This window comes from Erinaceus europaeus, chromosome 1 (assembly GCF_950295315.1).
Source record: "Erinaceus europaeus chromosome 1, mEriEur2.1, whole genome shotgun sequence".
Lineage (NCBI taxonomy): Eukaryota > Metazoa > Chordata > Mammalia > Eulipotyphla > Erinaceidae > Erinaceus > Erinaceus europaeus.
The window spans coordinates 118,976,792-119,003,449 of NC_080162.1; positions in this window are offsets into that span (position 1 = coordinate 118,976,792).

Consider the following 26,658-nt stretch of genomic DNA (forward strand, 5'->3'; position numbering starts at 1 on the left):
TTAAGTATATATACCACAGCTTGCTCAGACACTCATCTGCTGTTGGACACCTGTATTACTTCCAGGTTTTGGCTATTAGAAATTGTGCTGCTATGTACATAGTTGTACACAAATATTTTTGGATGGGTGTGTTTGCTTCCTTAGGATATATTCCCAGGACAGGAATTGCAGGATCATAGGGTAGATGCACATCTAGCCTTCTGAGAATTCTCCAGACTGATCTTCACAGGGTTTCGAGCCATTGACATTACCACCAGCAGTGCAGGAGGAGGGTTTCTTTGTACCCACAACCTCCACTGGACAGATTAATGCCTATATTTTATGGTGATACTAAAAGGAAGGATATTAATTATGTATTAACTGTGTGCATTCATTGGCTAGGGCCATTGGATTTATTTGCTATGGTCATCTTCACAGAATCCAATGAGACTCTCTTATTGAATTCTGATATGTTGGTACCACATATAATTGGTCCAAAACAGAAACCAGAGGACCGTGGGTGATTCAATGATTAAAGATCATCTTAATGGTCCTTGAGGTGATATTGAAGGTGAAGTGTGAATCTGGACAGCGAAATGGGAGACTGACTATCATATTGACAAAGTTGATGAAACTTTGGAGTGGACATGATACTCAGGTGAACCAACTTGGCTCACTGATTCTGCTGATGCCTAGGACTCTCTGGTCAACACAGATTCTCCCATAGAATGTACCATGTCCCAATTGCAAGGAAGACTAAAGCAGAAACAAACCAATGGGACTACATCAAATTGAAAAGCTTCTGCACATCCAAAGAAACTATTAAACAAACAGAGAGACCCCTCACAGAATGGGAGAAGATCTTCACATGCCAGACATCAGACAAGAAACTAATCACCAAAATATATAGAGAGCTCAGCAAACTTAGCACCAAAAAAGCAATTGACCCCATCCAAAAATGGGCAGAGGATATGAACAAAACATTCACCTCAGAGGAGATCCAAAAGGCTAACAAACATATGAAAAACTGCTCTAGGTCACTGATTGTCAGAGAAATGCAAATTAAGACAACACTAAGATACCACCTCACTCCTGTAAGAATGGCATACATCAAAAAGGACAGCAGCAACAAATGCTGGAGAGGATGTGGGGACAGAGGAACCCTTTTACATTGCTGGTGGGAATGTAAATTGGTCCAGCCTCTGTGGAGAGCAGTCTGGAGAACTCTCACAAGGCTAGACATGGACCTTCCATATGATCCAGTAATTCCTCTCCTGGGGTTATACCCCAAGGACTCCATAACACCCAACCAAAAAGAGGTGTGTACTCCTATGTTCATAGCAGCACAATTCATAATAGCTAAAACCTGGAAGCAACCCAGGTGCCCAACAACAGATGAGTGGCTGAGAAAGCTGTGGTATACATACACAATGGAATACTATGCAGCTATCAAGAACAATGAACCCACCTTCTCTGACCCATCTTGGACAGAGTAGAAGGAATTATGTTAAGTGAGCTAAGTCAGAAAGATAAAGATGAGTATGGGATGATCCCACTCATCGACAGAAGTTGAGTAAGAAGATCTGAAAGAGAAACTAAAAGCAGGACCTGATCAAATTGTAAGTAGGGCACCAAAGTGGAGGCCCTGTGGTGAGGGGTAGACATGCATCTTCCTGGGCCAGTGGGGGGTGGGAGTGGGTGGGAGGGATGGGTCACAGTCTTTTGGTGGTAGGAATGGTGTTTGTGTACACTCCTAGCGAAGTGTAGACATATAAATCAGTAGTTAATTAATGTGAGAGGGGGAAAATCAGTTGTATGTCTCAAAGTTTCTCAAAACACAAACTGAATCTTTTTAATATATAGGCTGTGTATTTGATATGCGGACTCTCTCAAAAGCCTAGACCAAGTAGATTGGAAGCATCCAATGGCACAGCTATATACAAGATACTGGATACTGTACAGCAAACCATAACAAAAGGACTTTTCAAAGTTAACCTAATTACCAAATAATGTGATGATAACATTAACTATCGATTGTCTTTTTGAACCCTAAGACAGCAGGAACCTCACATCTCCACTATAGAGCTCCTACTTCCCCCAGTCCTGGAACCCTTGGACAGGGCCCACTTTCCCATATGCGTCTCCCAATCCAAACCAAATGATATTGCATCCGCCGATCACAACCTAACCAACGCAACGATTGCCACCTCAACATGCTTCACTTCAGACTGTGTCCAGAGACTTCACATGTGGAATGACAACCCTTCGGCTTCATTACTCGGGTGAGACCTTTCCTTTTATAGTACACTCTAATTTCATCTCAGGTAGTTCAATTTCTAACAAAGTCCCATAACCTAGATATATACCAGTTTCTGTGAGAGAGAGCTTATGTGCACACGTATCCATAAACTACTGCAAAATATATACCTGAAAGCAGAAGTACATTAGAGTTTGTAGTGAGTACCTCCCTAACACTTCCTCTCCACTATTCCAAGTTTGGGATCCATGATTGTTCAACAAATTGTTTGGCTTCGTATGTTAACTCTCTTTTCAATCACCAGGTTCCAGATGCCACCAGGATGCTGGCCAGGCTTCCCTCGATTGAAGACCCCACCAATGTGTCCTGGAGCTCAGCTTCCCCAGAGACACACCTTACTAGGGAAAGAGAGAGGCAGACTGGGAGTATGGACTGACCAGTCAACGCCCATGTTCAGCAGGGAAGCAATTACAGAAGCCAGACCTTCTACCTTCTGCAACCCACAATGACCCTGGGTCCATGCTCCCAGAGGGCTAGAGAATGGGAAAGCTATCATGGGAGGGGGTGGGTTATGGAGATTGGGTGGTGGGAATTGTGTGGAGTTGTACCCCTCCTACCTTATGTTTTTTTTCATTAATCCTTTCTTAAAAAAAAAAAATTAAAAAAAGAATGTACCATGTATCTCTATAAGGCTAGAAAGTTATACCCTTGGCAGGAAGGTATAAGAATGGGCAGAGGACTGAGAAAAGGAGACTTAGGATCCCCTACTATCTCTGGTATACGCAGTGTGTAATTGTGTGTAGTTTCCCTTTATGAGACTTATTCTGCATCCCTGAAATGATCAAAGGCCATCAACTTTCTTTATGTATACTCCAGAGAAATTTTAGAAATTACTCACTTGCCTAAACCTTACTTTCAGTGACTACTTTGCACTGGATTTGGAAAGGGGCCTACGTGTGTGTTATAAATGTTCTCCAGAGGAATTGTCAGGCTCATTGGGGTTGAGAAACACTGGACTAGACCATACCCTCCAGTTCTGGAATCCCACTTCTGGGGACTAATAGTTCTTCAATTCTAAAACTTTACTTTCCTAGGGAAACAACACAGAAGGAAATTGGCATTTTATTGAGAAAATATCCTATGGTACATTCGTGGTATCATTTATTGCTCAGAGTGGTTTTCTAGGCTGTCATACTCAATTTTAATAGCTGAAGTTATGAAGTGTTGACAATTCATGTAACAATGTTTACTGAACAACTGCTGTGGACTGGGTCCTATCATAGCTAATGGGGGACAAACAATGGACAAGACAAATCACGTACCTGTTCTGATGTGTCTCATGTCCTAATCTGTGAGATGGAAAATTAAGGTTTCCATTAGTCCCTACTCTGTCTGGGTTCATAAGCATCTGGTTACTATTTTTGGCATGGCCTTTCACTCTCAAACTCCCCGATTTGACTGGTAATTTTCCCCCCACATTTAGTAAGTAAAAAATGAACAAAGTAGTTTGAGGTGGTAATAAAGAGAAAGAAAGAAAAGTCATAACACTGTCTTCTGGTAAAATTCCACACATTTCATAGTGTATAGATACAGAGTTCTTAAAGTCTTAAATTTCAAAATAGCAATGTCAAGTTATTTGGAGGAGTACCTGCTGGCTTTGGGTAGTCAAGATATGCTTCCTGAGGAGAGTAATTGTAAGTTGAGATGTGAATTGCAGACATGTAGATAGATAAGGTGTGGAAACATCAAGTACAAAGACCCTCAGCTCAGTGTCATCATAAAAGACTACAAAATCTAGATAAAGGCACTAAACTGACTCACTTAATGACTGACTCATTTTTTGGTCAATACCAGACCACCTCCATCATCTGAGGTTCTATACAGGGAATCCTCGAATTCCCACACAGAAATGATGGGCCTAGACCTCTAATAGGTCCCTCTCTCCACCATCACTGGTCACTTCCATCAGAAACATCAGCATAAGCCCTTTTGTGGGCCAATCCAGGAATTTGTCCTCCCTCCGTATAAAGTAGTAATTGTAGGAACTTCCCCTGTCTCAGAAGGGAGACTGGGTCATCCTACCTTGCCACTCAAGGAAGACTAGTCCTGAAATGAGTGCAACCTAGAATGTTCCTAGCTGTGACCATGAACTGTGGGCTCAGACCAACAGGGACTCAGAGGTTACACAGACTTCTGTGATAAATATAATTATATATATGGGCCCTGGGTCAGATGGATGGAGTAAACAGTTAATTTTATTTATTATAAAGTTTCTTCAAGATTGGGAGCTACTCTCAGCCCTAAATCAGACTTTCTGTTCTTAACTCTGACACTGTCTTTTCAGACAACACTTGTCCACCTCCATCAAACTCAGTCCAAAACTATGAAAGTCATAGTCCCCTAGGAATATACTTCCTAGCCTCTTTCCACCCTAAGATGCCTATTCTCATCTGCTCTACTCCTACTTTCTGGTTCGTGCTCATTACTCATTTCTCTTGCATATCTTATCACCTTTCAGCCACAAAGTTGCAGACTTTATCATGATTCTATCCTGACTTCCTCAGGCAGATGACCTCACCAACGCATCCTGAAACCCCACCTCTCTGGAGCTCTACCCCACTAGGGGAAGATAGAATAAGGCTGGGGGCATGGATTGACCTGCCAATGCCTATGTCCAGATGAGAAACCATTACAGAAGCCAGAATCCTCACCTTCTGTACCCCATGAAGAATAGTGGTCCATATTCCTGCAGGGGAGAAGTGATAGTGGGAAGATAATTAGAGGGCTCTTAACTAAACTCCGTCAAGATCTGAAGAGAGATGAGGAAAAAAGGAAGGAAATTCAGAAGTAGTAATATTTGTGTCTGTGATTTGGAAAGGAAGAGAAGATGAGCCATGGGAAAAAATGGGCAAATATAGACAGTTATAGAAATAATATTTAGGCTATATCTGTAACCTAGGGAGCTTTCAAGAGAGGGAGTGGGGACATAGAACTCTGGTGGTGAGAATGGTGTGGAATTATACCACTGTTACCTTATAATTTTGTAAATCAATATTAAGTCACTAATAAAATTAAAATAAACAAAAAAGATCCATTTGATATATAAATAACGGTGTCAGACATGTGCATGCATATGTGTGTAAACCTCCTAAAGAGTTATTTTTCAACTTTAATTTTTTTTAAAGTGAGGAAATTTTGCTTCATAAGATTGTTGCCTTTTCAGGGGGTAGAATCCCACACCTCCTGAAAAGTGCTTTAGCTCACCTTGTCCAAAGTGCTCATTACCCTTTCAGTACATTGAAACTTCTTCCCCTTTAAGTTCCCATCTCCTGATCCCTTGGTAACCTCACACATAGACTTAGAGTTTATTTATCATTATGATTTTTGATTGGTTTTTAAGATTGATTTATATATGTAGTAATGTGTGAGAGAAGGAATTATGCACAAGACAAAGAGAAAGACAAAAGGAGAAAGAAAGAAAGAAACCAGAACACCTCTCTAGCTCATACAGAGCTAAGAATTGAACTGGGTAACTGAACCATGGATGTCCATTGCTCTACTAGTTGAATCATTACCCAGACCATAGTTATGTTTTATCCTATCCATTTGCTCCATTTAGTAGATTTTTCCCCCTTTTAGATAGAGATGTATAAGCAGAGAAAGCCAGTGAAAGAGATCAAAACACTAGAGCTCACTTCAATGCAATGGCATCTGGGCTTGACCTTGAATTGTGCACATGGAAAAGCAGCACACGATTCAGGTGAGTTATCTTGCTGATCCTCAGGAGTTATTCATATGGACTCACACTCTCTCACTCTTTCTCTTTTTCCTTTTTCTTTTACCACTTAGGTTATATGATTGATGCTGTTTGTATAAAACAGGCTTCTGAAACTGTGACACCAACACCCCCCCCCCCCCCCCCCCCCGGCCAGCAGCATCAGTATCAATTGGAAACTTGTTAGAAATAGAGATTGGCAGTGGTGGGGGAGGGTATGCAAAACAATTCACTTGGATGGCATGCTCTTTTGCCATGTGCACAGTCCAGGCCCTGGACCCCACTATACTGAAGGAAGCTTCATGCTGTGGTTCCTTCAGTTTCTCTATATGCAGATTCTTGGACTCTCCTAAATCTCCTGAATCAGCAAATTCTAGGGGGTGGAACCCAACAATCTATTTTACAAGCTCTCTGGAGGACTTGCAGTTGGATTTGACAGTCCAGTCTGGCATCAGCAGTTGCTGGCTGAGGAGCATCAATGGGCCTTAGTGAGGTGACTCATGCCAAGCATCTGACAAGAATCAGAGCTGCCAAAATGATCCTTTCCCAGAAAATTACACTTTTCAGTGTCCTGTGTCAAAATACATATTTAACAAGAAATGACTTATGCACTTTCAGAAACAAGATCTCCTTCCTTCTGCACCCAAACATAATTTCAGTCCATACTCCTAGAGGGGAGAAAGCATAGGGAAAGATGACTAGGAGGCTGTGGACACCAATTCTACTGGGATTCAAAACATTTGTCATCAGGAATCTTTACTTGTATTTATTTATTTGTTTACTTAAATTGTATTTTATTGGCGATTTAATAATGATCAATAAGATGTGGGATAACAGGGGTACAATTCCACACAATTCCCACCACCAGAGTTCTGCGTCCCATCCCCTCCATTGGAAGCTTACGTATTCTTTCTCCCTCTGGGAGTATGGATCAAAATTCTTTTTGGGGTGCAGAAGATGGGAATTCTGTCTTCTGTAATTAGCTTCTCCTCTGGACATAGACATTGGCAGGTTGATCCATACCCTCAGCCTCTTTCTATCTTTCCATAGTGGGGCAGGGCTCTGGAGAGTTAGGATTCTAGGACTCATTGTTGAGGTTGCCTTCCCAGGGAAGTCAGGTTGGTGTTATGGTGGCATCTGCAACTTGGTGGCTAAAAAGCATTAAGATATAAAGCAGAACAAATTGTTTAATAATCAGGAACCTAAAGGTAAGAGTATAGCAGATGAGATTTGGACTTTTCATGCTGTAAGAGGCTTGGAAGTTTATTTTAGGTATAAGAAATCTTTGCTTTTATACCATCACTAAAAGGGAAGCAAATCTGGAAAACACCAAAGGAAATCAGACACTGTTTCTCTTATCTGAGAAAGAAGAAGAAAAAGGAAGGGCACTTTGCAGTAGTAATAAGTATAGATGTGACTTAGAAAAGAAGTGAAAGCAGGGCCATAGGAAAAAAAAAAAGGCGAGATAGAGAGAGATAGAGAGAGGTAGAGGTAGAGGTAGAGGTAGAGGTAGAGGTAGAGGTAGAGGTAGAGGTAGAGATAGAGATAGAGATAGAGTCAGCCCCTACCAGTGACCTTAGGAAAACTATGGCAGTTTCTACTGCAGGGGGATAGGGACATAGAACTCGGGTGGTGGGAACAGTGGGAATTATCTTATAATTTTGTAACTTACTATTAAATCACACACACAAAAAGAAATGGCGTCTGTTGAAACTTAAAAATGGTAGTTTCAGTGAGACCTGTCATATCTCAATACAGAATCTGAATCTCAGAACACCCCCTGTGATTCAGCATCTATGCCCCTAGGAAAAAAGGAAGCTGGGGTCACAAGTGTTTGTCCTTCCTGTTATCTCATGATGACATCTGTTCTCATAAGGCCAGCAGGCAGGATACCCCACCTGCCCTCAACCCCCCCCCCACACACATACCACACACGCCCTCTCAGGTCCAGAAAGCCTCCTGGTTACAGCGTCAAATGCCTACTCCCCCTTCCTGGAAACTGACAGAAACTCCTAAGTAGTTCAGGACCCAGATCCCACCTCTCAGGTGCAGCTTTAGTTCCAGCATCTGATTTTGCTGTCTGCTCTCTTGGATAGTCTGTACAGACTAATTTGCAACTAGTGTTTATAAGTGTTTTGGTTCCCATCCCAAATACTAAAGTGAAGAATATTAAGGGAAGGGAGAAGAAAGGGAGCTGTTTAATCTGTGTCCTTTTTACCACTTCACTCAAGGTGGAGTAAAGAGATAATGGGAAATAATTACCATCTTTCACATTTCAGTAAAGCTATGCTTAATGGAAATTATATTGTATTAACTGTTTACTCCTTTCATTATTTTATTACTATTATTTTTAAGAGAGAGAGAGAGACCCATAGCATTGAAACTACCTTCAATGTGGTGGGAACTGGAGTTGGACATGGGCTTTATACATGACACACTATTTAAGCGAGCTATTCAAAAAGGAGAACACTTTTTAAATGACTTTATTGGAAGGGGGAGTAATGGTTTGCAGTACAGTTGTTGACACATAAGTACATTTATCTTCTCCCCATGACAGGTGGAGAGATGGCTCTGTATAGATGGTTATCTATAGCTTAAAGCCTACAAAACCCTCACTTATATCCTTTTCCACTACTGTGAACTGCAACCCTGATGTCTTCTCTACCCACTTCTCTTCCCTCCTCCTCCAGGGTTTTTTACTTTGGTGCAGTCCTCTTCCCTGCCTTTTTTTGTTTAATCTGGAGTGATGAATACCAAATCTATGGTTTCACACATGTACTCTACTGCCAAGCTGTCTCCCTGGCCCTGACATTTATTATTTTTTTTATTGAAGTAGTATTGGTTTATTGCACTCTGTGAGTTTCATATGTATAGCTTTACACACTAGTAGGTGTGTGCACACCATCAGGTATACAGGCATCAGTATCCATGAGTCCAATTTGTGATTATCACAAAAATCTGGTTTCCATTCATCATCAAGTATTTGGCCTCTGTAGCCTACTTGAACTCAACCCCTCTTGGGTAATCAACAGCATGTTATCTGCATTTACTAGTTTTGTTGTTTGCTTTCTTTGTCTCTGTATTTCATGAGCAAAATCATATGGTAATTGTATTTGTCCATCTGATTACTCACAATGGCCTCCAAAGAATGTTTAGTCTCCATTTTACAGATGAGGAAGTAGGGTTACAGAAAGATTCATCATGCCCAGACCTTCAGTCTCATAACTAGAATGTAATGCTGGCAGGATTCTCTGGAAGTGTACTGCAGACCTAGAGATGCTACTCCCCCTGCACCCCTTGCCCCCGAGTTATAGCTGGATGTAGTGAATTCTGATAACCTTATATTTTGACACAACCAGAGACAGTTGACTTGACAGTGGTCTAAACCTGGGTTTCATGTAGGAATTGCCTGGGAAGCTTTAGGAAATACTTTTATGCTTGGTTGGATCTTTCCCTAGAGATTCATATATCATTGTTCAGGGGTGTGAGCTGGGCACTGAGTATTTCAAAAGCTCTTTTTTTTTTTTTATAGAACTTGAGTGGTTGGTTTTATTTTTATGTCACTGAATATCCAAAAGGTTAGCCTTTTTGTAAATTTTTTATTTATAAAAAGAAACATTGACTAAACAATAGGATAAGAGGGGTACAAATACACACAATTCCCACCACCAGAACTCTGTATCCCCTCCCCTCCCCTGATAGATTTCCTATTCTTTATCCCTCTGGGAGTATGGACCCAAGGTCATTGTGGGATGTAGAAGGTGGAAGGTCTGGCTTCTGTAATTGCTTCCCTGCTGAACATGGGCATTGAAAGGTCAATCCATACTCCCAGCCTGTCTTTCTTTCCCTAGTGGGGTAGGGCCCTGGGGAGTCGGAACTCCAGGACACATTGGTGGAGTTGTCTGTCCAGGGAAGTCTGGTCGGCATCCTGCTAGCATCTGGAACCTGGTGGTTGACAAGACAGTTAACATACAAAGCCAAACAAATTGTTGACTAGTCACAGACCTAAAGGCTGGACTACTGCAGATGAAGAGTTGGGGGAGTGGATCTCCAATTTGTAGATAGCTAGTAGGCATATTGTAGTTATATTCCAATTCCAGGTTTTTTTTTTTTTTTTTTGCCTGAGTGTGAAATTTGATATGCAGATGGATCCTAATTATTATCTGAGGAGATGATGTCATGGCTGGCCAAAGGACCAGAAAGCTGGATCAGGGAAGAGAGTAGCTCCCAAATATGAGAAAGGTGTATAAATATTGTTAATTGTAAACCCCATCGATTTGATGTGATCTGGGGCCCATATTCAGCTTAGGAGCCTATGTGACCTCAGCATCCCTCTAGATCTGAGCTCACATTCTGTGGAAATAAGTAAGAATGTTCCAAGGTGCCCCAATATATCAGGACCCATCTTCCTCAGGTGTAGCATAGAGTATATTGTCTATCCTCCCTTCAGAGGATGGAACATTCTCTACCATTTTTGATCCAAGTTGAGGGCATGGTCTTATGGGGGCTCAAAAAGAGCTCTATTTTGTGTTCCTGATAGAAATGACTGGTAACACTTCCATATGACCCAATAATTCCTCTCCTGGGGTTATACCCCAAGGACTCCATAACACCCAACCAAAAAGAGGTGTGTACTCCTATGTTCATAGCAGCACAATTCATAATAGCTAAAACCTGGAAGCAACCCAGGTGCCCAACAACAGATGAATGGCTGAGAAAGCTGTGGTATATATACACAATGGAATACTATGCAGCTATCAAGAACAATGAACCCACCTTCTCTGACCCATCTTGGACAGAGCTAGAAGGAATTATGTTAAGTGAACTGAGTCAGAAAGTTAAAGATGAGTATGGGATGATCCCACTCATCAACAGAAGCTGACTTAGAAGATCTGAAAGGGAAACTAAAAGCAGGACCTGATCAAATTGTAAGTAGGGCACCAAAGAAAAAACCCAGTGGTGAGGGGTAGACATGTAGCTTTCTGGGCCAGTGGGGGGTGGGAATTGGCGGGAGGGATGGGTCACGGTCCTTTGGTGATGGGAATGGTGTTTATGTACACTCCTAGCAAAATGTAGACATATAAATCAGTAGTTAATTAATATGAGAGGGGGAAATCAATTGTATGTCTCAAAGGTTCTCAGGAGACAAACTGAATCTTTTTAATAGATAGGCTACGTATTTGATATGCGGACTCTCTCAAAAGCCTAGACCAAGTAGATTGGAGGCTTCCAATAGCACAGCTATATACAAGATACTGGGTACTGTACAGCAAACCATAACAAAGGGACTTTTCAAAGTTAACCCAATTAACAAATAATGTGATGATAATATTAACTATTGATTGTCTTTTTGAACCCTAAGACAGCAGGAACCTCACATCTTCACTATAGAGCCCCTACTTCCCCCAGTCCTGGCACCCATGGATAGGGCTCACTTTCCCGTATGCTTCTCCCAATCCATACCAAATAATATTGCATCCGCCGATCACAACCTAACCAAAGCAACGATTGCCATCTCAACATGCTTCACCTCAGAGTGTATCCAGAGACTTCACGTGTGGAATGACAACCCTTCAGCTTCATTACTCGGGTGAGACCTTTCCTTTTATAGTACACTCTAATTTCATCTCAGGTAGTTCACTTTCTAACAAAGTCCCATAACCTAGACATACACCAGTTTCTGTGAGAGAGAGCGTATGCGCACATGTATCCATAAACTACTGCAAAATATATACCTGAAAGCAGGATTACACTAGAGTTTGCAGTGAGTACCTCCCCAACACTTCCTCTCCACTATTCCAATCTTGGGATCCATGTTTGCTCAACAAATTGTTTGGCTTTGTATGTTAACTCTCTTTTCAATCACCAGGTTCCAGATGCCACCAGGATGCTGGCTAGGCTTCCCTGGATTGAAGACCCCACCAATGTGTCCTGGAGCTCAGCTTCCCCAGAGACACACCTTACTAGGGAAAGAGAGAGGCAGACTGGGAGTATGGACCGACCAGTCAACGCCCATGTTCAGCGGGGAAGCAATTACAGAAGCCAGACCCTCTACCTTCTGCAACCCTCAACGACCCTGGGTCCATGCTCCCAGAGGGCTAGAGAATGGGAAGGCTATCATGGGAGAGGGTGGGTTATGGGGATTGGGTGGTGGGAATTGTGTGGAGTTGTACCCCTCCTACCTTATGCTTTTGTTCACTAATCCTTTCTTAAATTAAAAATTTAAATAAAAAAATAAAATTAAAAAAAAAAAAAAAAAAAAGAAATGACTGGTAACAATGGAGAGAGGGATTTATTCGAGTTCTAGGCCCATCATGTCTATTTGGGAATCTCAGGACTCCCTGATTAGGGCCCCAACTGATGGGGTAGCCTGATAGTGACTAAAGAGTCATCGTTAAAGTATGCCAGTCTCTTGCCCTTATTCAGCTTTTGCAGTCCTTGCTTTGCTAAGGTTAGCTTTGGAGTGAGTGAGAGAACTGTAATAGGAAGTAGGTGAGGAGAGTATCTAAGTCTAAGTAGACACTATTTCATTAGGAACTTGATACTGACTCACTACACACTATTGTATATTTTTGCTTTCAGGTATATATTTTGCCCTAATTTATGGATACATGTGAACATATGCTCTATCTTATGGAATCTGGTTTATATCTAGGTTTTGGAACTTTGTTAGGAAGTGAACCACCTGGAATGGAATTAGAGAATCCTATGAAAGGAAAGGTCTCACTTTAGTAATGAGGGTGAAGGGTTGACATTCCATGCCTGACGTCTCTAGATACAGTCTGAACTGAAGCATGCTGAGGTAGTACTCATTGCATTGATTAGGTTGGGATCATCAGATGCAATATCATTTGGTGTTAATTGAAAGAAGCATGCAGGAAAGTGAGCCCCACATTAGAGGTTCCAGGACTGGGGCAAATAGAGGCTCTATAGAGGAAGTGGGAGGTTCCTGCTTTCTTAGGGTTTAAGAAGACAATAAATAGTTATTGTTACAATCACAATATTTGACAATTGGGTTAACTTTGAAATATCCCTTTGTTAGGATTTGCTGTATCGTACACAACATCACCATAATTTATGTCCTTTGACATTATTTGTATATTGCTGTGCCACCGGGTTGCTTCTGTTGTCCCTGGTCTAAGCTTTAAAGAGACTCATATTAGAGACTCAGCCTATGTATTAAAAAGACTCAGTCTGTGCTTTAAAAAGTTTAAGACATTCAGTCAATTTCCCCCTCTAATATTAATTAAATAATGATTTATATGACTAAAAATGGATAGGAGTGTATAAACACTATTCCCACCACTAAAAGACTGTGTTCCATGCCATCTCCCCTCCACTTCCCCCCTTCCCCCTACCCTGTGAAGCTGAACATCCACCCTCACCCTCAACCCAGGGTTTTACTTTGGTGCCCTACTTCAAAAGCTCTTAAGATGATCCCAGTAGAAGTTCAAGCTGAGAAAGTCTGTCACAGATTAGAATGAGGCTTCAAAAGTAGTGAAGCCTCTGAGCATGTGTAAATGGATAGAGATTTAGTTTTAATGTTTGGCTGCTCAGGAAGTGACATAGTCTTCTTTAAACAGACAAGCAGTGTCTCAATTTTTCAGGTGGACCATTGTAGTTCTCTTAGTATCAAGAACTCACCATTGGAAATGACGCAGTTGTAATGCTGTTTTATTTTTGGCTATAATTCTCTGACTACTCTTTTAACTGCCCTACTCCCAAAATGTTTGACTGGCTGAATTCTATTTCTTGAAAGAAGTACTTGTTAGCTTGGCCTGGACCAGAGATTGATGGGGAAGAAGATCATTTTAACATGTAATATCAGGATGGCCACAGAAGCTGATTAGGAGAATAAGAGGCTCAAGGGGGGTTTCCATGCATCAAGAGGAGATTCTGACATACAGAAAACCCCCCCTCCAATATCACTTCTTATCTGAGGCTGTGCATGGTGTGTGTGGGTGTCTGCAGCATGTCTGTTGCTACGCTAGGGGGATTTCTTAGTTGGAAGTCCCTCTGATTTCTTCTGAAGAACCCATTAGCTTTGAAAAATTTTGTTTTTTTTATTGCAGATGATTTCTGAAGTAGGAAGCCAGAAAACTTGGGTTTAAATTCCTACACTTGTTTCAACTTGGGAAAGACACTAGACCCTTCTGTATTCCAGCAGCATCATCGGCCATTATAACCCTAATGACAGTTGCCACTCATGAGAATCCAATAAAACACTGGAGACCTTCCACCTTCTGCATGCCATAATAGCCTTGGGTCCATAGTCCCAGAGGAATAAAGAATAGGAAATCTATCAGGGGAGGGGATGGGATATGGAGATCTGGTGGTGGGAACTATGTGGAGTTGTACCCCTCTTATCCTATGGTTTTGTTAATGTCTCCTTTTTTAAATAAATTTAAAAAAAATAAAAAAAACACTGGAGGATGAACAGGCATAGTGCAAATCAAGACATTTGTAAAGCAAGTCTTTCTCACTAAGTATTCAGAGTTTCATTTTATGAACAAGCAGAATAGAAGCCCATCTTTCATTGTCAGTGGCAGGATTAGAAATGTCTACCCCTGGAGTTGAGATTAAGGTAATTTAGCATTTAAGGTTGAACTAGCATTATAAGTGCCCTTAGTTAAATTTGTTTCAGTGATGTCACTGCTCTCCCCAAGTCTCCCCAGCACCTTCAGTAGAATCACCAAGTGAATCAAGGTGACACACTGCTTAGCTAAATTGTGTAACTCCTTAATATCCTTGCTTCTTCTAGGATGAGTGTGCATTGATTCTCTTTTCTGTCCATATTTCAAAGAAAGAAGATTTAAGTTCGCTGTTGATTGTGATTTGCTTTGAATCTGAGTGACTCTGTGTGTGTGTGGTGGGGGGCTCAGGGGCTCTGACTAATGCCAGAAATGACAAGTGGTTCCTCTTCCCTTTTTTTTTTTTTCCTCCGGGGTTATTGCTGGGCTCGGTGCCTGCACCATGAATCCACCGCTCCTGGAGGCCATTTTTCCCCCTTTTTGTTGCCCTAGTTGTTGCAGCCTCGTTGCGGTTATTATTGCCATTGTTGACATTGCTTTGTTGTTGGATAGGACAGAGAGAAATGGAAAGAGGAGGGGAAGACAGAGAGAGAGGGGAGAGAAAGATAGACACCTGCAGACCTGCTTCACCGCCTGTGAAGCGACTCCCCGGCAGGTGGGGAGCCGGGGGCTCGAACTGGGATCCTTGCCGGTCCCTGTGCTTTGCGCCACTGCGCTTAACCCACTGCGCCACCGCCCGACTCCCCCCCCCCCCTTTTTTTTTAATGACTAATTTGGACAAAGAGAAAGAAAGAAACCCAAAGCTGTAAGAGTTAAATAAGTACTTGTTCAGTCTCTGTGTAAGAAGGAGTTGTTAACATCTCTTGGGTTTGTTGGCTTATCTGGAATGTATCCTGGGTTCAATTGGCTGAAGCTTCTAGGGGCCCAAAGCTGTCAGTACGATTATAGTTAGGTAACAGTCCTAACCAGATGGGGGACTCAGTTAAAAGTATATAATGTTGTCTGTGAATTGAGGAAATTAAGTGAATGACTTCTGGGGTCATTTCACTTTTTCTTTTATTTGATAGCACAGAGAGAAATTGAGAAGGGAGGGTGAGATAGAGAGGGAGAGAGAAAGAAACACCTGCAGACTTGCATCATACCTCATGAAGCTTCCCATGATGCAAGTAGAGACTTGGAACTTGAACCCAGATCCTTATATATGATAACATGTGAACTCAACCAGCTGTGCCACTATCTGTCCTCCTCTGAGGTGAGGTTCTTTGTGTTAGGCTTAGTTTAGTTCACCTGTGGGACCTAAATAGAAGAACAAGGTATTAAAAAGTACTTGGATTTATGTATTATATCTACATAATTTAGATGAAGAACTTTGAAGAACATAAAAACAATGCTTCTTTCTATGTTACTTGCCAATGATAATCTAAACAATCCCATGTAAAGTCAGATGTTTTGACAACCCATGTCACAATTATTTATATTTGAGAAATATTGTAGACAGTACATTCTGGGTGGGATCTTTCTCATTTCCACTTTACAGTAAAGTGATAGGAGGAAGGGAGAGGTTGGGAAATATAACACATGGAAATTTATTGAATGATAAGTAGGAAGTACAAATTAAATGCTGTAGGGCTTTTTGGAGAAATGAATGGATGTATTTGAGTTGTGAGAAGGAGGAAGCTGATTTAGGAGATGCACCTCAGAGAGAAAAAAGGATCTAAAGTAGGAACATGGGAACAGAGAATAGAAGGTGACTTCCAGGGGGTGGAGGAGGAAGAAATGAGTAATTTTTGTTCAGTATATATGAAGTTTCAACTTTGTAAGATGGATAAATTAGAGACCTTCCATTATGAAGTAGTACCTATTACTCATACAACCTCTGTTGACTGGATTTCTTGATAATATCATTGTCTCTTATGCTTGATTTAATCTCATGTTGTTTTGTTCATGTTTATAGCACCTAAGCATGCAAAATCCACTGCTATTGGTGCCAGTGAGAGGCCACATTGCATGATTGACTTGGAAATATTATTCAAAGTGATTAAAGACTACAAAAGTGGAAAATCACTGTTAGTTTATTTGCCAGTTGGGTTTGCATCATTCCACCATAATTATAATTTTGAAAAATAAGAACAAATTAACTCTAAAAGGTCCTTCATCACTAAAAGCAATAAGATTCACAAAAAACTGAAGGTGTATATCAGATATGGAGAAACTTCTAATGACCTGACTGAACACCAGATACAGATACATATCCCTCTTGAGACCATGAGCCTCACAATGAAAACAAAGGTCTTGTTTGTGATGTTGAAAGAAAAAGGTTAGGGCTGGTGAAATATCTCACTTGAGTAGTGTGCTGCTTTGTTATATGTGCAACTCAATTCTCATTGCATTTAAGGAAGCTTTGGTGCTGTGATCAATCTCTATTTCTCTCTCAGAAAGAAAGGAGACAAAATAAGGCTGGACCACACAATGATGTTGAGTCTAGCTCTGGGTAGTTTAAATGACGTAATAACCTCAGTACTTCATCGTTATTAAGCACATAATGTAAAATAGTAAGAGATGAGCCTTCCAGTGCTCAAGTAAAGGCAGCTGAATATTTTCTGGAAACTTTAGATAAATTGATTGTGGAGGAAAATTACTTTTCAGAGGTTATTTTCGATATGGATGAAACATCTCTATTCTAGAAACAGATGCCTTTTATCCATGAAGATGCAAGCCAATGTCAGATTTCAAGGCTGGTAGGTGTATGATAATAATCTATCTTTTGGGCAATACTGTAAGCTGCAAGTTAAAATCATCCTGATGTGACACAGTGAGCACTTCAAGGACTTCAAGTATATCAATAAGCACACACTGCTAATCTACTACAGGAACAATAAGAAGTCATGAATGTCCCATCTCTTCTTCCAGGGTGATCTTCAGTGAGATAAGAAAATATTTATTTTTTCAAATCACATATCTTCTAAGATTTTGCTTATTGTTGATCATGTTTCCAGACATCTGTCTTTTAGTGGTGATCTTCCTCCTAATACAAAGTATTATTTCTCCTCCAAATACCACCTTTTTGATCAAACCACTGTATCATGGAATTAAAGCAGATTTTGAAGATCTACTTCTTGAGGGAAATCTTTATCTAGGCTACTACTACAACCAAACAAGGTATTTACAATTCTAGAATGATTATAATATCATTGATTGCATCAAGAACATTATTTGGACTTGAGGTAATGACACCAAGGAGTGTATGAGTGATACATGGGGGAAACATTAAGAGACATATCTATGATTTCAAATAATTTACTGAAGATAAAACTACTTAAAAGATCAGAAAAATTATGGTTGATATAACAAACAATTTTGACCTGGATGTGGAAAAGATGATATTGAAGAGATTCTAGAGGTAGATCCTAAAGACTTGACTAGGAGTTGTTGGAACTAGAGCAGAAAGTCATAGTTAAAGAAAAGAAAATCCACTTACTTTAGTTCTCTATTTTGTACATTGAGGGAAGCCATTTGGTAGTTGTCTTTCACCTCTTAATGCAACCTAGCATAATCACCTTTAGTTCCATCTGTTTTGTTTTGTAAGCTACAATGCCATCTTTATTAGTGGTCATATAGCAAAAACAAAGGAACACATAAACAGAAACAAAACTGTGAAAAACTTCGTGGTTATCAGAGAGAAGTGGGTGGGGAAGAAGTAGTGACAGGAGGAAGGGCACAAGCACTTTGATGGTGGATGCACTAGTTGCACTATATACATCTACAAGCATGCATGCATTGGTGTGAAACTCTACTACTGAAATCTTATAATTTTGTAAACTTATTTTAAATTTCAAAAAGTGAAGTGGTCCAGGAGGTGGCACAATGAGTAAAGAACAGTACTCTCAAGCATGAGGCCCTGAGTTCAATCCCTGGCAGCATATGTACCAGAGTGATGTCTTGTTCTTTCTCTCTCTCACCCTATCTTTCTCATTAATAAACAAATAAATATTTTTTTTTAATTTAAAAAGTTAAAAGGAAGATACAAGAAAAAAGAAAACTACTAGAGGAAAAAAAAGAGCACCTCCTAAAAATCACAGTGGAAATTTAACAAGTATGTTTCCAACAAACTCCTTATGGAGTTTAAAAACATGAACCCTAACACCAAAAGACCCTCATTAACAGTGTGGAAAGTTCATTGTGCATTGTCAGTTAACAAGCAAATATCTGATTAGAAAACAAAGATGAAGAAGTAAACCAAGAAAATCACCATGTATATACTTCTGAAAAGAAACATCTCTTCAAGAGGAAACCTCAGTTTGTGCTCATAAGAAAGTATTGTTATCATAGGAGTTGACAGACATGAAATTACTAACCAGGAAGACATATCCCCCTCCCCATAGGATGGAATGTAACAGTAATACTGATGATCCTGACCTATTGTAGACTTGGGCCAATATTTCTGTTTATATCTTGGCTTTTGACAAAACAACTTATAAAGTGAAAAACAAGAAAAATTAAAAGTAGAAAAAAGTCAACAGTACAAGGATATAAGAAAAGAACAATATTTTTGCACAGCTTTACAATATGTGTTTTTTTAAATTATTTTTATTGTTCATCTTTATTTATTCATTGGGTAGATACAACCATAAATTGAGAGGGAAGGGAGTGATAAAGAGGGAAAGAGATAGAGAGGCACCTGCAGCCCTTTCACCACTCGTGAAGCTTTCCCCCTGCAGGTGGAGACCGAGGACTCAAACCTGGGTCCTTGTGCACTGTAACGTGTGCTCAACCAGGTGCACCACCACCTGGCCCTGTACAATATGTGTTTTAAAATAAATACTATTTTAAAAATGAGTCAAAAGTTAAAAATGTACATAAAATATTGTGTGCTGTGTACTTGGCACACCTTCTATCATGTTATTGGGGGTGGGGTTGGTGGTTTATAGCACAGTCATTGACACATGGGTATATTTCTCATCTGTGTGTGACAGGCACCTGCAAAACAGTCTTACCCCCAACTTAGGTTCTTTTCCACCATCACACACTAGGACCCTAATGCTTCCCTCTACTCCTTCCCATGTGTATTGATATACCTTTTCGTGTCTTAAGTATTTTTAGGTACAACAACAGTGTGGGGAGCCACATGTGCCCTCAAGGTTGCTATTGGCATGGCCACAGAGTCTTTGTTCACAGAAGGCCTTGTTTAAAAGATAAGTTTCTGTTAGAGTCCCTGTTCACAGATGGCCTTGCTCAAAAGTTAAGTTTCTGTCTCCCAACTCCACTTCCCCATGAATCACCCAGGACCTTCCAGATAATGGCTGATTACCTTGACAACACACCACTTCAATCAACAGTCCCCAGCTGCTAACTCCCCCCCAGCCCCGGCCTTAAAAACAGCACCTTCGGTGCTAATAAACAGACTTGATCAGAATCTTGACTTGTCTCATTTCTCTTGTGTGTCTTGTCCTTCTTTCCTTGTCTCCATTCCCTCTCCCTCTTGTCCTTGTCCTCACTCCCTCTCCTAGGTTTACCCACGTTGAAGGTCCCATGGGACGGGACACAACAGCACATTATCATTGCCTATATCACAACAGTGACATGAGCCTGGGAACAACAGGTTACATCACATACTTTAGTTGGGTAGTTGGCTATGGCATGTTTATCTAATTACACATTGTGATACATTATACTAATGACATACTTCATGGACATAATCCATGTCACTAAGTGACACGTGATTATTCATACTAATATGTATTACTGTTCCTGATTCACTAAAAGGACAGATTTAAAAGGGTTTATTCACTACTGGAACTCCCACAGCTAGAATAGTGCTGAGGCATCACAGCCATTCAGAAAACATGCATGTTTATATTCAATATACATATATATGTTATCTTATCTACTCCTCTAAGGACCAATCTTTCTACTTCACAGAAACTAAGATTTGGGACTTAGATATTTTTAGAAGGTATTTGGAGAGACATCATTTCTGGCTTACAGAAAGGAAAATAATTCTTTCCCCCAAGAAAATATGAAACAAATAGAATTTATTTAGCTTAATTTTGCTTATAGAAGGTGGATTTATTCTGAATTGAGTATGTAATTCACCATTTTCCACTACTGATTTTCTGATTCTAACATATGTGTGGAAGGAGGGATTATACTTACAGCTTCCCTAACCAGAGGTGAAAGGGCATGACTAATCACCAATAACAAACAAACAAATAAACAAACAACCTGCCAGAGTCTGGCCTTGATGTAAATGTTCTTACTTTCTCCTTTTCACCAACCTGAGGATGAAAGTAGCCACAGAATTTCCTAGCCCATCTGGTCTTCTCATCTTTTCTTTGAGTCTCCTCACTTCATCTGTTGGACAGAAAAGCATTTGTCATCATTACACCCCTAGTGACCAGCAGAACATAGTAGGTGCCTTGTACATGCCAACTGATTCCATGGATTCCCCCAAACCCCAATAAACCCAGGAACACTCACTGTCTCCCAAGCACTCCCAGATCCTTGCTTGTGCCTTCTGACTGCTCACTGGGCAATCTGAAGGTGCAGGCAGTGAGATGAAGAAAATATTGTGGCCTCTGTCTATTGACAGGACAGATGGTGATTAATTTGGTGATTATCTTGATATTATCCAGCAATTTTATTATCCCTTAGCCTTTTGATTAACTGAGTGGCTCCTGGCAGTGTGTGGGAACATTTCATGCTTCACTGATGAATCCCACTAAGTCTCCCTAAGTCAATTAAGTTGAGTAGGGACAAAGGGACAAAGGGACAAAGGGAGAAGCCAAGAGCAGAGGTGGGAATTACATGACTTAGCTTGTTAAACAAAGTCAGGTGGATCTAGGGTTGTAACTGGAGGATAGCTATCAATTTACTGTCCCTGGAAATCCATACAGATTCCTCTGGATCCTGTGTGGATTCTGCCTTCATGGTCAACAATGTACAGCAAAGTTAGAGATGAGACTTCTGTGCACAAAACTAAAATCCCAGAGAAAAATCCCCAGGAGCAACGCCAAGAGAATGCTCTGGCTCTTTAGAGGAAAACAAGGACTGTTGGAGTGTGTGTGGCAATTATGGGCAAAGGGGATCTGGGAAAGGGTTTCTGCAAGAGGTTGCTTGACTGGGTCTTAAAGTGGTGGTATCACTGGTGTAGAGAACAAAAGCATCCAGATAGCAGGTATAAGCTGAAATACTGGTCAGGAAGGGCAGGAAGTGAATGTTGAACACTAAGTAGCTCCTCAGCTGGAGCAGAAGGTTCACAGAACAGAAAACCTGCAGGGGAAGTAATCCTGGGAAACCCAAACTCTAGACTGAGCAAGAGCCTCCGAATTTTTAACAACAAATGGCGCCCATGTGGACCTGACCTACACATCTCGCAGATAAGTAAAGACAATTTGGCTACCTATGTACTATGGCCTTCTCTTCTGCTTGTGAAGAGACCTCCAAAGGCCTCTGCTCTTTCTTCACGAGACTGTTTTGCTGTTTCTGGAACATTTATCTCTGGACCACTCTGTGGTTTCCACTCGCTCCGGCGAACTCAGAACAGCCAGCGGGAATAGCCATCGGGCGGGAGGCGAGGTGCGGAGCTGCTGTTTCCACCTGGTTAAACAGCCAGCCAGCCGGCTGCGCCCATTCAACCCCGCGCACCGCGCCCGCAGCCCCGCAGCCCGCAGGAGGCTGACGCCAGCACGCAGGAGCCCGATGCCACCATGCAGGAGCCCGATGCCAGCATGCAGGAGCCCGATGCCACCACGCAGGAGCCCGATGCCACCACGCAGGAGCCCAATGCCAGCACGCAGGCCAGCCCACAGGAGCCGGCTCTCCACCGCGTGGCGCAGGGCACTGGATGTGTGATCCCTCCATGCTGCTCGGCCACTGCGAATAGGGCAGCAGACATGGCAGGGCCATGGGGCAGGGCCACAGTGGCCTATCATGGCTGCCACCCCTGGGCACCTAGGCCCACGCCTTCTACAAAGCTGGCCTGCCTGCCCTCTTGCTATAAATTCTGGAACGATCCCGGACCTCCCAGACCCCCGGGCTCCCTGCCGAAACTGGGCACACGAGATCTCCAGCCGCCAGTCCGGTCTGAAGGCAGACAAGCTGGAGTATGCAGAGATTTGTGCAGAGATCACAACCTGCAATTCCTAGAAGTGAAGCTGCATGGGAAGCCACCTCCGGATGGTGAACCCCCCCCCAACAACTAAGACAGTACAGATTTAAATTTGTGTTTAAAATGACATGTCTTCGTAACAAAGGTTTCTCTCCTTGTGTATTAATGACCATGTTTATGTGTATGTTTAAAGTTTGGTAAACAGTAACTTTAAGGCTAAATTCTTACTAGTCAAAGTTAAATGAAAAAGGTTTTCAACGTAATTCTCATAAAGATAAAATTAACTTACATTTAAAGTCTGAGGTAAAAATTAGTTAACAATCAATATATTTCAACTAAGTTGGTCTAAGCAAAAGGTTAAATAGACTTGTTGATATGTAAAACTCTTCATTACCTTCTCTATTAGAAATGGTAGATCGCACAGTGGCTATGCTAATTATTCTCATGCCTGAGGTTTCCTTTCCTGCACATGTCTCCATCTTGAATGGGTGTAACAAAAGGTTAAAAAGGCATTATTGCTATGTAAAAGTCTCAAATTCCTTCTCTATTAGAACATTAGATTCTGCTGTAGATATGCTAATAACAAGTTTTGTTTCATAGTAAGTAAATTGCAGCCAGCTGCCTTTGGGACTCTAGGCCGTTCCCCACCCCCATGCAAATGCCCATCGAGGCAAGAAAGTACGCCCCCCAGAGGCAAGAAATGTTTTTTTAAGCTGATAAAGTTTTGCCCACAGAGGCAAAAATGGCCCCCTCAGGCCTTCCGTTGGCAGCACACTGGTTCTTGTTACTTGCTTCCATGTTTCTCCATGTTTGTGCCAGTTTCTTTTTTAAAAATGCCTAGTTAGTTTGTCTTAGTTTATGAATCGTTCTTGAATAAAGAAATACAGCTTCCCTGCCCAGCCGTATGTCTCTGGTCGTCTCTGTTACCCGCCCGTGAAGCTAGCCCAGCCAGCTGGAGCCTCCGAATTTTAACAACACAAACTAATCACCAAACAGAACTCTGCTGTCTCTTTGTGGCGGCGCAAGCACTCTCTTACTCTGCAACTCTCCAACTCTGGAACTCTGGAACTCTGGCGGGGTTCCTAGGGGTGGGGCCAAGCGGGCCCGCGAAACTAACTAGACTGATCCAATTCTCTTGGCAGGGGAGAACTAGAACAACCCAATGTAAAGCATACAACAATTCCCCCTTTTCTTTTTAACTAAATGACTACAGTATCAAGGGTGTGGGGTGAACAGAAACATATATCATACAGGCATTTTTAATCAATATTTCTATTTTATAAATAAAAGTTATAGAAACAAACAAACAAAAGAAATGGACTTACTCTATGACCCTGCAATTTCTTTCCTGGGAATATATCCTAAGGAGCCCAACACACCCATCCAAAAAGATTTGTGTACACCTATGTTCATAGCAACACAATTTGTAATGGCCAAAACCTGGAAGCAACCCAGGTGTCCAACAACAGATGAGTGTCTGAGCAAGCTGTGGTATATATACTCAATGGAGTACTACTTAGCTACTAAAAATGGTGATTTCACCTTCTTTACCACATCCTGGATGGAGCTTGAAGGAATCATGTCAAGTGAGATAAGTCAGGAACAAAAGAATGAATATTAGAGGATCTCATTCATAAACAGAAGTTGAAAAACAAGAAAATAAGGGAAAACACTAAGCAGAACATGGACTAGAGTTGGTGTATTTCACCAAAGTAAAAGACTCTAGGGTTGGGGGCAGGGTTCAGGTCCTGCAACATGATGGCAGAGGACCTAGTGGGAGTTGGTTAGATTTTTATGTGGAAAACTGGGAAATGTTATCCATGTACAAACTATTGTATTTTACTGTTAACTGTAAACCATTAATCCTCCAATAAAGAAATTTTAAAAAGAAGAAAAGAAAAATAAAAATCTGGCACTGACTCTTTTCTCTGGGCTAGAATACAACTAAAGATACTCCTCTGTGAAGGAGGGTCCACCACAGATACTAAACCTGCTTGCATCTTGATTTTAGTACATCACACACTCTAAAGCAGCAAGAAGTGAGTTTATGACTGAAGATGGAAAAAAAAAAAACCAGGCCTTTTAAAAATAACTTCAGTTGCATATTGGTGCACTTGGATTTGGTACAATTTATGGCACAACTACAGAAAGTATTATTTAGGAATATTTGAAAATCTAAGGTTAGAAATCACAGATGTTGGAGGTTCCCGGAAGATGGCAGACTGAGAAGCTGCTAGTGGCTTCAGCTCTAACCACATCTTCTGGAAACGGTAGGATTTTCTGCCTTTGGTAGGCCAGTCAATAAGGGGTCCTAGCAGTGACTATAACTTAATTTGGGTTAAAAAATAGAGTAGAAAAAAAGAGAAAAAAATTTTTTTCTTTTAAAATTATTAAGCACACCTCCTCCCCCTTACCCCCCCATAATCAGTCCCTGGGGACCAGCTCCTAGCAGGCTCCCTTGCTGAGCTTATTTCTTTACCATGATTCCTGTCCGACCAGGGAGTATCATCCATTCTAAGTCTATACCCTTCTGAAACCTCTGGCCTTTTTTCTTTCTAAGTAGCCAACCCCCCACCCACCTCACCCCGCATAGCTAATTAAATATAAATAAATAAATAAATAAATAAATAAATAAATAAACTCTTTCCTTTCACTGCTCTTTTATGACTGTTCTTTTTCTTATCTTTTTCTTTTTTCTCTCTCTCTTTCTTTTTTTTTTTCTTTTTCTCATTCTTGTCATCCTTTCTTCCTTAATCCTACAGCTTCCAAAGCCACAGCCCCCAGCCCCCACACCACCAAACAGTGTGCTTTTTTGAGTTCACTGATACACATTTGGGAAGTATTTGGGGGAAGAATTCTGACTCAGTGTGGACTCTCACTGCAAGTGTCTCTGCTCAACTTCCCTTCCTCCTTTAGCCACCTCTAGAATATACAGTGGATAGTAGATTTGCATAACTGTCTATTTCAGCTATCCTTGTCTAGTCCTGAGGTTTTTTTTTTTTTTTTTCCTCATTCTCAACAATCAGCTGCCTCTGAGCACGAGGTTTGAGGTAATCTGGGACAGGGTTTTTATTTTATTTTTTTTACCCTGCTATATTTTATTATTAATATTGTATAAAGGCATATATCTTCCCTTCCTTTAGGTTGATCAGAATTAACTCTTAGGGTATCTTTCATTGCTAGGGTAGTGGGCATCTTATCTATTGTGGGAGGAACTTGTCTTGTTACTCCTACCTCCTCTACAGACTTTCCCCTCCCTTCTCCTCCTATCTAATTAAAAAAAATCAAATTAAATTAAATTAAGAATAAAGTAATAAAAAACCTTTCATTTCACTGCTCTTTAATTACAGCTCTTTTTCTTATCTTTTCCCTTTTCTCTCACTTGTCTCTTTTTTCTTTTTTCTCTTTTTTTTTTTTAACCGGTCGTACACTTCTTCCTTCCTTCTTCTTTGCCTTTCTGAATTTGTGGATTATTTGGGGGAATAAATCTGACTCAGAGTGGACTCTCTATGTGTGTATCTCTGCTCTAGTTCCCTTTCCCCTCTTGTTACCCCTATAATATACAATGGATAGTAGATTTGCATAACTGTCTATTCTTGCTATCCCTTCTTTCTTTTCTCTTTCTTCTTCACTGGGATTTGGTTACTATTTTTTCACGGACTGGAGAAATTGTTTGGCTAACTGGTAGTGATTAAACTGCTTCAATACTTGCTTCAGTTGTTACTGTAATTGCTGAGGTCGGTGAGTGCAATTGTCATAAAGGTATTTAGTACAGTGTTGCTTATACTCAAGACACAACAACTGAGGAACAACAGAGCATAAAAAAGAAACACATAAATAAAAAAAATGGGTAGATCAAAAACAAATAAAACTGCTACTCCAATGAATGAAGACAAGAGCCCAGAAGAAACTACATATCAGCCAGAAGTAACCATAGATAAGAAAAGTATGCAAGCAATAATAAACTTATTAATCACAGAAATGAAAACAACATTGGAGGAAAGGAAAA